Source organism: Cetorhinus maximus, chromosome 19, assembly GCF_964194155.1.
Source record: "Cetorhinus maximus chromosome 19, sCetMax3.hap1.1, whole genome shotgun sequence".
In the NCBI taxonomy this organism is placed as follows: Eukaryota; Metazoa; Chordata; class Chondrichthyes; order Lamniformes; family Cetorhinidae; genus Cetorhinus; species Cetorhinus maximus.
In genome coordinates, this window is record NC_135897.1 from 25,157,409 (window position 1) to 25,173,705 (window position 16,297).

Below are 16,297 nucleotides of genomic sequence, written 5' to 3' on the forward strand. Positions count from 1 at the left end.
TCTAAATCATTAATATATATTGTGAATAACGGGTCCCAGCACCGATCCCTGCGGTACCCCACTAGTCACTGCCTGCCATTTGGAAAAAGACCTGTTTATTCCTACTCTTTGTTTCCTGTCTGTCAACCAGTTTTCTATCCATCTCAATACACTATCCCCAATCACATGCGCTTTAATTTTACACGCTAATCTCTTATGCAGGACTTTGTCAAGAGCCTTCTGAAAGTCCAAATAAACCACATCCACTGGCTCCCCCTCATCAACTTTACTAGTTACATCCTCGAAAAATTCCAGTAGATTTGTCAAGCATGGTTTCCCTTTCGTAAATCCATACTGACTCTGTCCGATTCTGCCACTGTTTTCCAAGTGCTCAGCTATTAAATCTTTTACAACAGACACTAGAATTTTCCCCACTACCGACGTCAGGCTGACTGGCCAATAATTCCCTGTTTTCTCTTTCCCTCCCTCTTTAAATAGTGGGGTTACATTAGCTACCCTCCAATCTGTAGGAACTGTTCCAGAGTCTATGGAATCTCGGAAGATGAACACCAATGCATCCACTATTTCTAGGGTCACTTCCTTAAGTACTCTGGGGTGTAAATTATCAGGCTCTGGGGATTTATTGGCCTTCAATCCCATCAATTTCCCCAACACCATTTCCCTACTAATACTGATTTCTTTCAGTTCCTCCCTCTCACTAAACCCTGTGTTCCCCAACATTTCTGGTATGTTATTTGTGTCCTCCTTTGTGAAGACAGAACCAAAGTATGTATTTAGTTGGTCAGCCATTTCTTTGTTCCCCAGTAGCGTGTCAGGTGCGTGCCCACATGCAGAGCGGAAAATTCTACCCATGATATTGGAGCAGAAGTAGGCCATTCGGCCCCTCGAGCCTGCTCCACCATTCAATGAAATCATGGCTGATTTGCTTGTGTTTCAAATTCCACATCCCCATCTACCCCCAATAACCTTTGATTCCTTTGCCTAACAGGAATCTATCTACCTCCGCCTTAAACATATTCAATGACACTGCCTCCACCACCTTTTGAGGCAGAGTTCCAAAGTTGCACAACACTCTGAGAGAAAAAAATTCCCTTCACCTCTGTCCTAAAAGGGTGACCCCTAATTTTAAAACAATGTCCCCCTAGTTCAGGGCTTACCCACAAGAGGAAACATCCTTTCCACGTCCAACTTGTCAAGACCGTTCAGCATCTTGTATACTTCAATCAAGTCACCCCCAACTCTTCTAAACTCCAGTGGAAACAAGCCCAGTCTGTCCAACCTTTCTGAATAAGACATCATGCTTATTCCAGGTATCAATCTGGTAAACCTCCTCCGGACTACCTCCAACATATTTACATCCTTTAAACTGCACCACAACAGCAGATTTCTATCCCCGTTACTGTTTTCCAGTGGTAGAAATTCAAAAATGCTGCCCAACCCATTGACTATCACAAACTTAAACCTCTGCCCATCATAAACTCATAGTGTCCTTTTGCCATCATTCTCATCCAGGAGTCCAAATAGAAATTCACTTTGGATATTATCATCCTAACCAGTCTTTTGATACAATATAATTCCAGTTCCATAAGGCTAACTAACAGTATTAACTACCAAGTAAACTTGTTGCAGCTTCCACTCATACCATAGACTGCAGCTAAAAACTCCGAGTTTACTTCATAGACGTATACATTTACATGACAATAACTCAATTTTTATCTTTTAGGTTATATTACACACATATACATATATATATATAAAAAATTATATATATATACATATTATATATATATATATATATATATATATGACCTCAAATATGTAACTATTAGACACGATTTCTATCATATTGGAATGAAGCCCTCAATTGCAACAACAGAGTTGCAAGTGAGTCAGAGATAACTACACATTTGCTACAAATCCAATTTAAACGTTTAGATATTTTGAGCTGCTGTTGATGCAGCACGTGAAATTAAATTTAATTTTTTGACGTCAATTTCACCTATCTCCACTGCCTCCTGACAGGTTTTTGTATTACATTTCTGATGGATGCAGCATGACCGTTGCTATCAGGAGGCAGCTATGAGATGGAAGGGCAGATATGGTTACATTTTTACAAGGTGCAGTGAGTGTTTGATGGGAATAGGAAGAAGGTGGTGTTCCAAATATATTACTTTCATAAAGCTTGCTTTATAATCCATGAGCATTCAAGTCCTGAATCAGTTATGCAAGCCTATCCCTCAAGAGCAATAAATACTATGTTCCATCTACTAATTTGGTCTTTGAATTATTGCAAGTTGAATTTTTTAATTGATTTATTGATATGTGTTTGGACGTGATTGATAAAGGTCTGTGTTGTGAGATATGTGAAGATCCTATATGTCATGGCAAGGATTGGGTGGAATGGGTGACAGCAAGAAGTTTTACCACCCAGTGTTTAGGTGTTGAGCAACAGTGCTGTTTGCTTGCAGATAGCAGGTCTGACCCATGTGCCATCGGTATCTTCATCACACAGTTGACTTTAATGGGAAGCATCTTGATCTGGAAAAGAAAAGCATGGATCATGGTCAAGGTACAATGCAAGTGCAGAGGAGGCTTCAGCAGAAAGGGCACATGGGAGTTTGATTTAAGATACAGGATGGAAGAAATAATTAAGACCATTCAGAATATGGTGATATATGGGCACAGGTCAGCCTTACCAAGTCTTCCACCTTGCTTGATGAACCTGCAGATCAATGATTGTAGACCAGTGATCCCAAGGTCTGGGAATGTGACCATTACAGGGGTCCCCAAGTAGGAAATCTTAATTGGCAAGGCAAAATTACGAAGAAACAAAAAAATGTACAATAGATGTATGGGGCAATTTCTCCAGCTGGAATTGACAGTCACTTATCTTCATTTATTTAAGCTTGGGCATGTTGGTTAGGAGGATCAGGTTATTAGTTGATGCAGCAGAGGAAGAGGTGAGAGAAACCATGGGCTGAATTTTAATGTGCAGTAGCATCTGGGTTTGAGGGTGGGTGAAGAGCGTGGAAAATGTCAGCATGATTGGAAGCCGGCTAAAATCCATCCACTTCCACAGTTAACTGCTGTGTGTTAGGCTAGGTGTGAGCAACCCCCTCAGGAGAGGAAGGTTGTCAATTTCTATATGTTAATCGCTCAATTACAGGGATAATAACACAGCTTTGAGAAATTAATCCGTGGTTTTCCCAGGCTTCCTGGAACTTGCCAGTGAAAAGGAAGGTGAGAACACAGCGATAACTGAGGGGCGAAAGACATGACTTGGAAAAATGCCAATAAGAACTGAAACTTTACAGCTGCTTTTCTTTGCCTGATTGTGTGAAAGGCTTTGTTCTGAGAAGTTGCTTTGACCACTTTAGAGGTTTGTGTACCTGGTCTCTACATTGGAGCTGTGATCCATCAGATCAGCAGGAGTACTGCTTATGCTGTGTTACTTGGGATCACAGAAGAGAACGAGATGACCAACACTAACAGGAACACCAGGGTCCCCAAGAACAACAGGGTCAGCACTAATCTACTCTCACAGAACTGCAGCTCCAAGGAGGGCGGGGATTAACAGATAGGTACAGCTCATAAGAGATCATTTCCAGCACACACAGCGCAGAAACAGAATGAGCTTCCTGAACATGCCAGGATGCCAGTGTCTCACACCAGGCGGTGGCAGACATTTGCAGCCACTTGGATAAAGACCTGTTGTCAAGTGGACCTGGTGGCCACATTTTACCAGTGGTTGTCAAAGTCACCACTGCCCTCAGCTTCTTTGCCTCTGTATCCTTCCAAGGCTCTGCCGGAGACATTTGCAGGATCTCCCAATCATCATCCACAAATTCATAAAGCAAGTGACTGTGGCTTGTTTTCCAGGGCAGACAATTAAGTTAACCTTGCCACAGATAATGCCAATCAGTGGGCATTAGGGTTTGTGTCTCAGGCTGGGCTCCCACAGGCACAGGACATCATTGACTGTGTCCTCAGAGGCACCTCAGATTACCCAGGAGTACTCATTGGCCACAAGGACCTCCTCTCGAACTATCTGCAGCTGCTGTTCAGCCCAAAATAATGTTTGTACAGGGGTGCATAAGATTCCCCGGCAACTGTTATGATGAATTTGTCCTGTGGCAATCCACCTTCTTTGATCTCTTCACAAAGCAGATTTAAAGATGCCCGCTAGGTGACAAAGTATACCCTCTTAAAATACCTTTGGGAAGAAACAAACAAGTGAAGGCTGGGATGATGTAATGAAAACCATAATCACAACTAGATGTGTCACTAAACAAACCATTAGCTTGGACACATTTGGAAGTGCCCTTCAGTACTCAGCAGCCAAGGTCTCCACAATAGGCTTGGTGTGCTCTGCACAGCAGTGAGGTTTGGATGAGCAGGAGGAACAAGGTGCAGAGCACAGAGCCTCCTCAAACAGTTCCAAGGAGGAGGAAGCAGATCATTTAGGGGCTACTGCACCAGAAGTGGCATACATTGTTGGTCACGATGCCTTTATTGTTGAACAGCTCACTTAGGCTTCACCAGTCCACCATTCTGGCAGCTGCATTCAAAAACCACCATCCCCTCCATTCCCCCAACACGGCGTGTGATGAACAATGTATAATTTTTAAGTTGTATTTTTGTGTTAAGGAAGCTAGAGTGGTTTCAGTTTCATGTAGGCTTGGTTTATGAGGCTTTTAGGCTTGGTGCCTAAAAGTCTGAATGGACCTGTGGGTGAAAGGTCAATCTTTTGGATTTGTTTATAGATACACAGTTTTAATGAGATTTTACAACTCCTGGGCCTGGATTTGGCGCAGTCGGGGGGGCTCGGCGGGAGCAGTCGGGGAGCTGACCGCTGCCTGCGATCAGAGACCCACCGGGATTTCACGCTGGTGGGACAATTAAGGCCCGCACAGCGTGAAACTTGCACTGCAGCGCTCAGCGCTGCCTATGTGTTGGGGGGAAGAGGGTGAACGCGAACTTTGTGCATGCGTGCAGGTGCGCGTAGGAAAAGCTCCCTGTGGCACAGAGCTGCCTCAGGGGGATGAAGATTTTGAAAAAGAAAAAAAGAAAAATGTAAAAAATATTAACAGCATGTCCCCTCATGTGACTGTCACATGAGCAGGGACATGTTAGAAATTAGTTTGAAAATTTAAAATTAATGACCGATCAAAATCTTATCTCACCCAAGAATGAGGTTTCGCAAAAAAGCTTGGCCTTTTCGCCTTCCCGCCAACTGTAAGGTTGGACGGGCAGTGAAAAATTTAATTCAATTAGATCTTTAATGGCCTTAATCGGCCTGTTAACTGTCAGCAGGCGTGCTGCCGACTCCCGCACACGCCTGCTGACTGAAATATCGTGCAAGTGCGCGATGACGGCGGGACGCACGCCTGACATCATCGCATGTCATTTTACGCTTGTTCGGGTCGGGCGCGTGCCCTTCCAACGAGCAAAAAACTCTGGCCCTGAGGTTCAAGAGATGGGTTCAGGGGGTTGAGAATTCAGGGATTGAGAAGCAAAGTAGAAAAGCCATACTGTTGCCTAGCGACATTGGTCAAGTGACACCGACACAGGGAAAGACAGGAGCTGAGAAGCAGTTCAGCCAGTGTATGCCAGACAGGGAAGACAGGGTTTCTCAGCTCTCCGAAAATAAAAAATACAAGGCTATACAAGGGACAGTAGTTAACTGAATAGTCAGTTACAGGACTCAGTAATGTAATCAGTTTAGTGGTGTTGCTACTAAAACAGAGAGTTTAAAGTGCAGTTATTTTTGGGTGTCTCAGAGAGAGGTATGAGTTGGGTGAGAAGCATCAAGTGAATACTCAAGGATTCACCAGAAGAAAACTGTCTGCACATGTGCCAGTGCTAAGCAAAAAGCTTTTGTGTCAAGCTAGTGGTAAATCTTCACTGGTTTATGTGTCTGTAAAGATATTGCTGGAGTAAAGGAATATTGGGAAATTTAATCATCGTCTTGTGTTTGTATTGAGATCTTTCCACCATTTTTTGCCTGGTGTAATATAGTTCATTTTCTTGTTTTAATAAAAATTTTATTCTTTGTGTTAAAAGTTCGTTGGCAGGCTCCTCGGTTTCTCAAAAAATATAGGATCTATCAAGCCAGGTTTCACACTGGGATCTGACTTGTCCAGTATTAACATCGTAACAGGTGCAGTCCTGCAAAAAGCCAAACATCCCTTTCAGAGGCCTCCATTACTTGGTGTCAATTTATGTCTTACCATTCATCAGAGATGAAAAGGACACTTGCCAGGCAGCAATCAAAAATGGACTGGTCAGGGAATTGGTGGAATGAAACAATATTTACATGGCTCAAAATTAAGACAGAAACTTACCAATCTAACAATGTATAATATACCCATGTGCATACCTGACGCAAATCTTTGCTCTTCCTCTTCCTTGCACTTCTGTGTCGTGCAACCCCTCGGGTTTCAACAGAGGTAGAGAGAGGCTGCTTAGACCCCTGCTCTGACTGCTGAGATGATCTTGGTCAGTGTCCCCTGGGTTTTGAACCCCATGAGGCCCCCATCAAAGACAGCTGTACCTGCCTTTGTGGAGACAAACTCAGCTATCAGGACACAAAGCAGTGTGTGAGATATTGACTGGGGGTAGAGAATGGTGAACAAGGGGGGAAGTGCTTGAAGCAGAGTCCCTACTCCCATGTCCCCTTTCATCACCATGTGTCTCATGACCCAACCACACTTGCCTGCTCGTAATGAGCTGGAGAACACTTTGCTACAGATCGGCAGTGTGTCTATCCCATAATACTTCTTGCCTGTTCTAAATTGAGGATTTGACACACAAACCAAAATCTCAGACCAATAACCAGTTAGGTTGTGTAATGGAGAAATACATTTATACAGAATATGCACACAATCAAACACATGACTCTAGAGTTGTACTTGCCCAAAACTCAATTAGCTCTGCCTCCAAACCAATCAGCCTGAGCCTGCACATATAAAGATAAATGGCTCTTCACTGCAACTGAATTGATTGGTGCACACATCCATGGTAGTGTCCTTAGAGCCTTCACCTATTTGTGGATTATTTTTTATATGCTGTCAAGTTTTACCTACTCATTTCCTCCCATCCCCTTGTCTCTGGAAGAATTGGTCATTTTCCAGTGCTTCCCCTTAGTGGCCCATTGTTCATGTGTGAGCCTCAAGAGTCAGTGTAAGCAGATTATTTCACCATCAGAGCTATTAGAGCCAGTCCCATCTTTGCCTAATATCCCCTTCGGTAGACATTGCTAGCTGGAACACTGGCTGATTTTCCACCATTTATACATTCAATGACCTGAAGCTTTCTCTTCATATCCTTTGACTACTTTGCACATTTGCAAGGATGGGATCTACGTTCAGGCAATAATACAAGAACATTCAGTAAAGATGCCCTTGCTTGCTGCTGTGAGTGCATTGGGAAGTAATATGATGAGGTGGGCGGAGTGAAGTACACCTCAACAGTCGATCCACATGTTCCCAATCAAACATCTCTGCTGCAGCAGTGAAAGTTAATCCCAGTGTTCCACTCTGAGAATTTGTGACTGTATAAGTGTGATAAAACATCACTGCAGAAATGGAGATTGTCAGTTTTATGGTTAATGTTGGCAGCATACTCTTAAAACATGTCTGGAAGAAAAGCTAGGTTCATAGACACAGTTTTGAGCCATAATATTAACTTACAGCAAAATGTTAACAAATTGGCTTAAAATATTTTAATAGATTGACATGTTATTTTACATGTGACTATTGGGAAAGATTTGTTTCATTGAAAGTTCATGGAGAACTCTACATTACTATTTTTAAACAAACATTTTGAAATTGTTATTCTCCCACTGTATTCAGCTTCAAAACCACTGACTTGATTTCCCCCACCCACATCCTCCAATGCCCTTTACCCAGCCTCAGCTTCTTGATGTGACATGCCCTAACAGCTAACACTTGTCCTTTCAAGAAGTACAGAAAAAGAAGACTGCACATCCACACACTAAGGACCCTTATCCATCACAATGCACTTTGTGTGACAGCAGTGTCTCTTGGCCATTACGACAAGTGATTATGGATGATGGTGGTAGAACATCCCTGGTGACCATCTGATTTTATTCCAACATACCTCCTCAGTTGTCTGTCTGTGCCATCCATCTGTCATTGCTGCCCTTTGACACATCAACAGTGAATCATCACGTCTTGTCATGACGTGCATGATGGAACAGGCAGAATTTCCCTAGAGCTCTTCTGCGCTTTATGAAGACTAAACAATGAAAATGTCTTGAAGCATTTTGAAACCGCTACCCAGATGTGGACTATCTGGCTATTCACAGAGTAGCATAGGACCGCTTATTCCAGATTTTAAGAGTTTGCTAATGGAGTATTAAGTCAGATCCTTCAATAGCCTTTGTCACACATGAAAATAACATTGGCTTTAAATAAAAATAAGAAACACACATCCTGAAATTCTCAAGCTAACATTTTAGCTAACGGCCACGTATTAGTTAATTGTGCCTCCATACTTTCTGTCCACTTCAGAGTAACAAGCTAATAACAACAACAGCTTTTTTAACACAGTAAAACATCCCAACGTGTCTTACAGGAATGTTACTAAATAAAATTTGATACCAAGACACATAAGGAGATATTATGGTTGATGACCAAAAGCTTGGTCAGAGAGATAGGTTTTAAGTAGTGTCTTAAAGGAAGAAAGAGAGGTAAAGGAGCAAAGAGGTTTGGATTGGGAATTCCAGAGCTTAGGGACTAGGCAGTCAAAAGTACATCCACCATTGGTGAAGTAATTAAGATCAGAGGTGATCAGAGGTCAGAAGTTGTGGAGGGTAGACATTTTGGAGGGTTATAGGAGGAAGTTACCAAGATAGGGAGTGTCAAGTTATTGAGGGATATGAAATCAAGGATGAGAATTTTAAGATCGAGCCATTGCTTAACCAGTAGCCAGTGTAAGTTGGCAGAGAGCAGCACAGTGTCAACGGCTGTGAATGCCTCGAGAAGAACAAGAACTGATACTTTTTGTCATAGTCACATGGGATGTCATTTGTGACTTTGATAAGAGCCGTCTATGGCACTGTGTTATGGGCAGAAACCTGATTAGGGGGGAATTCATACATGGAGTTCTGGGAAAATGGGCATGGATCTGGAAGGCAATAGCACATTCGAGGACTTTGGAGAGGAAAGGCAGGTTGGAGATGGGGTGGTGATTTACAAGGATGGCCAAGTCAAGGGTTGCTTTTTGAGGTGAGGGGTACAGCACCTGAGTAGAAAGAACTGTTAATAATATCAAGTTTGGTGGGCAGCAGTTTAGTGGGAATAGAATTGGGGTAGCAGAAAGCGCAACTCTGGAACAAGATAAGCTTGCAGAGGGTATGATGACACCTGAAGAAAGATTCTGGGCAGGGGGTGAGCATGAGAGGAAGTTTGACAGGGCAGCTAGGGAAGGGTGGAATGGCAGAAGTAGCTGACTGGATGGTCTCAGCCAGAGTGACAAAGAAGTCCATGAGCTCCTTGCACTTGCTGTTGAGGGTGAGAATGGAGGAGACAGGGGCAATGGGTTTAAGAAGAAGACTAAAGAGAATAAGCTGGCCTGGTGGGGTTGGGTGGGGGGTTGGTGTGGTAGTGGTGAATGGGGGGCTATATTTTAATTCCATGATGAGCAGTCTTGGCAGGAAAAAGCAGGGCCTTTTATATGGGCTAGCCAGGTCTGACAGTGAATGGTTAAAGCAGTTGTCCAATTAAGCCTACAGATAAATAAGTTATGGTTACTGCACTGCCATGTATATCAATGATGACTATGCTGACCACCTATCAGTTTGTGTATTTTTAGAAAGAAAGATATTTTCCATTGTTAGGTAATTGTCACCTGAATATGTGTAAACATGGCATCAGCTGATGGAACCCAGGATATTTGTGTGGTTGGCAACACCAGAAAATGGGTTCCTTTTGAAGGAATTTAGGGATTTTGATAGAGCGAAGTGTCCTTCTGCACAATGAATAAATATTTTGAGAAATAACTCTGGGACATAATTGATATGACTGCTCGAGGCATAGAAGATAGCAACAAACACAATACGAACACAGCGTAATTGGTATGACCCTGGTACTGCAATTCATCCATTAACTCATCACACACATGGTGGAATCATGATGTAACACATTGGGCCACTATTCTGTTGGACTGTGGTCGTGACAAAATTCAGGTTCAGTTATACACGCTGCTGAATCATCAGTCTCAACCATGCAACACAAAACTGTTGGCCAGATTTGCCATCCACGGAGAAGGAGCAGAGAGATGTGAGAGGTAAAGATTGACTCAAGCTACTGGGTTGATCTTGTGCTTCTAATTAGCTGTCAATTGAAGAATGGCAAAGGCTTGCCCCTCGCACTCAGCCCCCTCTCCACTTCTTGGCCAGAGGTAGTCACTGTGTAGAGAGAAATGGAGGGATTTAACATTCTATAAAAATTCTCAGAAGACAGCTTGCATACAGTTTATACAGCATTATATTAATTTTAAACTAATGCAAACAAGGGATTTCAAGGCAATCAATAAATCAAATGTAAATTGTGGGCATGTCTCTCTTTGAACAATATTTCAGTCCCTGTAGCGCAAATAGCTATTAGTCACTTCACACCATTTGTTATTGTAACTTATTCCAGACTTCAATGCTCATGGGATAAGCTCAGTACCTCATTTGATTATACTATATTCACAAACTATTTCATATTTCAGAACAAGTGTCACTGTGAGGAAAAGCAAAGCCTTGTGATAAGAATTATTCTACAAGCATGACAATTTATGTTTAAAATTAGCAGTGTTTGCCTTTAATTCTTACTGTTTTTAATAGTTATTACAGCGTTTATGTTCACAGAATATGTGACGCACCATGGAAAGCAAATCATATCCCACACTTAGCACTACCTGTGAGTTATTGCTGACTGAATCCCTTGTGAATTATCAAGTCAGCTCACTCATGGGTAAAATTTGTGTCCCACAATTCATGGGATAGGAGATTTCTTTTGTTTCCTATTGCTCGCAAAAACATAAAACCACCTAAAAGGAAAGTGTTTAGCATTTTGCTGCAAATTATGAAGGCAGGATATACTGTCCATTTAGATCAGGCTAGGAACTGTGGTAACATTGGATTTTTTTATTCACCCAGACATGAATGATGACAGTTTAATTTGGATTTACAGTATGGATATAAAGCATAGGTCAGGTGAGAAACATGAGTTACGGGAAAAATATCTGCCCTAACGAAACTAGCTGTGACCCAGTCAGCCTAAATCCTCCAGATATTTTATCATATTATTGCTAGCCTGACACATCCTTTATGTATCCCTCACTGTGTATCTATGTGCAAAATAATTTTCCGAAAATGGCTCAATCAATGTCCAGAAATATTTCAGATAGCTTGTCTGCCTTTTGATCATTCTATTAGTATGGGCACAACAGTAACTCCAAAAGTTAATGAAGAACACATACGATACAAATAGATACGATATGAACAAGGAGCAAGAGTAGGCCACTCAACCCTTCAAACCTTCTCCACCATTTATTAAGATCATGGCTGAACTGACAGTAACCTCAAATCTGCATCCCGCCTACCGCCGATAATCTATCATCCCCTTGCTTACCAAGAATCTATCCACCTCTGCCTTAAAAATAGACACAGCTGGTATTGTTTGTCTTTTGGACACAGATGAAGTGAATTGACCATTATTTGCATTTTTGGTTGATCAACATTGTTGCAACTTACTTATGAATAGTTGTACATTGGGCCTAGAAATCTACTTTGTTGTTTGGTGAAGTGCATTTCTATTTTCCATTGCTTATTCAATATTCATAAAGTAAGTTAAATGACCAGTCAATATATTTTCATGTCAGTTCTGGAATGATGTCTTTATGTCAGAAGATTTTATAAATAAGTATCCATGTACTTTGTTTCTTTTTATGCTTAGCACAGCGCTCAGTCATACTAATGCATCATATTACCATTTTAGGGAGGAATTCGAGACAAAATAATAGCTGATGGGTTTTGTGAATCAGGTTGTATGCGGTATCCAATAGCTAGAGGCAATAACTAAAAAAATTAGATTCAGTTGCCTGGCTATGGGGTGCAAAACCAGCCAAAGCTTTTGCTATCTACCATCTTCTGCTGAAAATTGGCATGCCTGGGCAATCATTTATAAACATAATCAGGCTTGGCATTGAAGCCATACACAGTCATATAGGCTGTTTGAATCAAAAAATGATACAGCACAGAAAGAGGCCATTTGGCCCATCATGTGCGTGCCAGATGTTGACTCTCACATGATCAGTAGTGTAATAGCACCCATTTATATACGTATGTATATAAAAATCAAACCGGAATAAACCAGTTTAGTTAATACTCAAACTCCATTTGTATGCACCAATGTTTCTGTCCTGCGAAGATATCACAAGCAGCCACTTGGAAGGTTCTGAAGGAATGCCAGTGTCTGAAAAAACTGTACCCTGCATGCGTAACAGGTTCAGAAAGAGAGGGGAGAAAGTTGGCAGAGGAAGCATTTTATTAATACTTGGAGATAAACCTCTTCTTGAAGCTCACATTTTATGCCCTTCAATTATACAGTACTGCCAATATTATATAAAGATAGCCTACCTCATGTTGTACCGATTATATTATTGTCCAATAGCTTGATGTATGTTATTTTTACCAGAGATAGTTCTACTAGTGTAATCCTATCTTTTATTATATTATGCCGCTGATAATTGATGTTCTCTTTTGCTCTCAGGATGTGGTTCGATGAATTTCTGATGTCTCTTGAAGGGCATTATGTTGAATGTAGGTTTTGTAAATCAAATCATAATTGCTTTACTACAAGTCGATTCTGTATCTTGTTAAATTTTGCTTGTTCTAGAGCAATGTTTTAACACCCACTCTTATTAATACAAAACTTGAGCAAAAAACACACATGATTTAAGTACTGGTTAGGGAGAAATGGATGGGGCTTAACAGCATTGGGGTCTTTAAACCAAGTTGGCATAAATTGTCAGAGTGTACAGGGGTCTGGCGTAGAAATTATTTACATGATCACTTCCATTTGTTTCTTCCCTCTTTTTATACAGGCAAAAAACAAAACTAAATTGCTGTGTGCACTGAATTGTAGCTTAATCTTGTTGTTGCTAACAGTCATTACCAAGCTTGCCTGATGGTTCCACTGACCTTTGTATTTTCTGCCTTCCAATCAGTACACTAATTCAAACCTCAGTAAAATGACAGGAAAACCAAGGTTTTGTAATCAGATTTGTCTGTAAACTTTGACTTAATTGATTGGCTCAAGGCATGGCTTACTTGTTTGAAAATGAATGAAAACACAGTACCTCGTCGTGTGAGAGGAAAGTTAAAAGCAAGATTCTATTCCAGTGGAATTTTATGAGTAGAAAATGACACTATGCATCGTTCAGCAGAATGATCAATAAGGCTGTGTATACACTGGACTTAATAATTTTCAACCATGGCCACATTGTAATGTGGCGAATTAGATTTTGTAGGTCCTATGCCCATCTCCCTCACAGGATAACCCTTCCCAGAACAACTTTTTACTACAAATTACACAGTACTGCAGAGAATTGGCAACAGCAAAGCAACATTTAGGATTAAGTGACCCACATTAATGTGTCACTTAACTGCTATGCGAAAATAATAGGAAAGACAAACAGTTAATTTCTGACAAATTGCTGACATTTTACCAGAGAAACGTGCCAAATTAACCTTTCATGGAATGCAAATATCCGATTTGGAGATGAATTACTGATATTGAGCAATTCAAACAGCAGTTTCTGTAGAAGTATATTAAATATCAATTTCAAGGGGAACTGATGAAATGGAGTACTGGTACAGGCTTAAATTAGACGCTGCAAAACATTTTGTGAAAGAAGAACCTCGCTTAAAACGTATCATTCATTGTTTTGAGAATAAGAAGCTTTTGTGCCAAGCCTTTGCCTTTTTACTGTCTCCTGCGTGCAGTGTGAACAATACAAATTCATATTAGAGAGCTGGCTGCGATTGGTTATTGCAGTATTATAAAAATCCCTGTTAATTGCACTAGGAATATACATCTTGACTCCAGCTACCAGTGCTGTCATCTGCAGTTTGAGCTTCACTCCATCGCTGTTAAAAGGTAACATTATGCACTGTCAAAGACTTGATGAGTAAAAGGACTTGGTGCTATGGTATTAAGCCATGAAGATCAGGAGGCCTCAGGCTTGTTTCTGCACTGAATTATGGCAGCAGCGCCAAAACTATCATTGCCACTCGGGATGGGAAAAATCAGTTCGAGGATCTTCCTAACTCCTTCCTCTCCAATCTTTCCTGCCCCACCCCTCAATCTCTACCCTGTGGTTCTTGCTAATAAATTGCACGTGAGGCTGTTAAACGAGGAGAGGATCCTATATGCCTGGGATGCTCTCTGTAGTATTCTAATGCTCACTGCTTTTGGATGAAGATAATGCACGCGAAGAGTTTGGGTGGGTCACTGTAGTTTTTCAGTAAGATCGCCTTTCATTCTTCTAAACCCCAGGCCTGAATCTTCCGGTCGGCGTGTGGGGGTGGGCCCTGCTCGCCGATGGGTAAAATGACGCGTAGTATTGTCAGGCGTGCATCCCGACGTCACCGCGGGTCATTCAGATCTTCAGTTCGGCGGGCATGCAGCCAGAGTTGGCTGCGCGCCCATCAAACTATCAAAGGCCTATTAAGGCCATTTAAATAGCAATTAAAACAATTAACAGGGTTACGGTTGGCGGGCAGACAAAGAGCCCAGGCGGCCTTGGCATTTTTCATGGAACTTCATCCATGGGGGGGATGAGGTTTCATGAAGGTTTTTAAACTTTAATCAAAATTTTAATAAAATTCATAGACTTGTCCCACCTCATGTGATACTCTCATGTTAGGGGACACGTCCGAATAACTTTCAAAAATCTTTTATTGACATATTCACAATGAAATTAAACTCCCTGAGGAAGCTCCGTGCCTCAGGGAAATTTCTGCGTTCTTTCATGCGCATGCACAAGTAGCGCTCAGCACTTCTGGGCGTGTGTCACGTTGGGCGGGCCTTAATTGGCCCGCACACGTCAAATGGCGGCACACAGCCGATCGCGGGTAGCGATCGGCTGCGCATCTGCCTGTGCCCGCTCACGCTCAGCCCCCCCAATGGAAAGAAAATTCTCCCCCCAGAGAATTGAAGCCTAATTTACTCAACCTCTCTTCATAAGGCATCACCTCATCCCAGGGACCAACATAGTGAACCTTTGCTGTACCACCTCCAATGCAAGTCGGTACACCTCTGTCAATGCCCCTGCGGGATATTAAAGACCTGTTGTTGCGGCAGGTGGATGAGAAAGGGTTCAATTCCTAGCATTTTGCAGACCATCAGATTTAATATATTGACAATTGTTCATTATGAGTGACAGGTTAGTGCCAAGTGTCAGTGTGACCTATAATGCTTTCATCTCATCTCTGTGGCACCCTTATCTCTCCAACAGTGACAGCCTGCACTGCTGCTACATTGCCAATTTCCAGGGCATCTTCCACATTGCTGTCAGAACAGCCAAGGATGCAATGCCACGCTGGATTCTCGGTCACTCCTGGGAGTTGTGAGTTCTCTTCTCCTGTAATGAGAAATGACAGAGAATGAGAACTGTGGGCAGTGAAGTATTTGCTAAAGAAGTAGGCAGGGCATTGATAGGAGTGGGGATGGGGGTCACTATGGGATGAGGAATGCTAGAGCAACATGGTGAGGGTGACTGTCAGCCCTGTCTGGAGATAGGGAGCTAAGGAGGAGCTTGGGGAGACATTTTCTGTGATGCTGCAATGTGTGTGCCTCAGAGGATGTGTGCACTGCAGACTCCTAAAGAGGTGAGAGAGCGATGGCTGCCAGCAAAGGATTGCATGGCACTCACCTAGCCTGACTCAAAAGGTCACTGAACCATTTCATGCACTGGCTCCAAGTTCTCTGCACCATATTTCAGCCGCTCATTTCCTCTGCAGCCTCCCGGCAAACCTGTTTGGCAAGGCTAGCTAATCCCCACCTGCCATCCTCTGCAAAAAGCACCTGCCTCCGTGCCCTGATTACTCCCAACATCAACTCCAGGGATGCGTCCATCCACCTCCTCTGTCATGCCCCTCACTAAGCACGCCACACTGTACAGTGCTGCCTCAGAGAGTGCTGTAGTTTTGCCTTTAAATACTGATCTTTCATTCATGCTTATGATGGTTCATTTCCCACCCCCTCCCCAACCCTCTCTA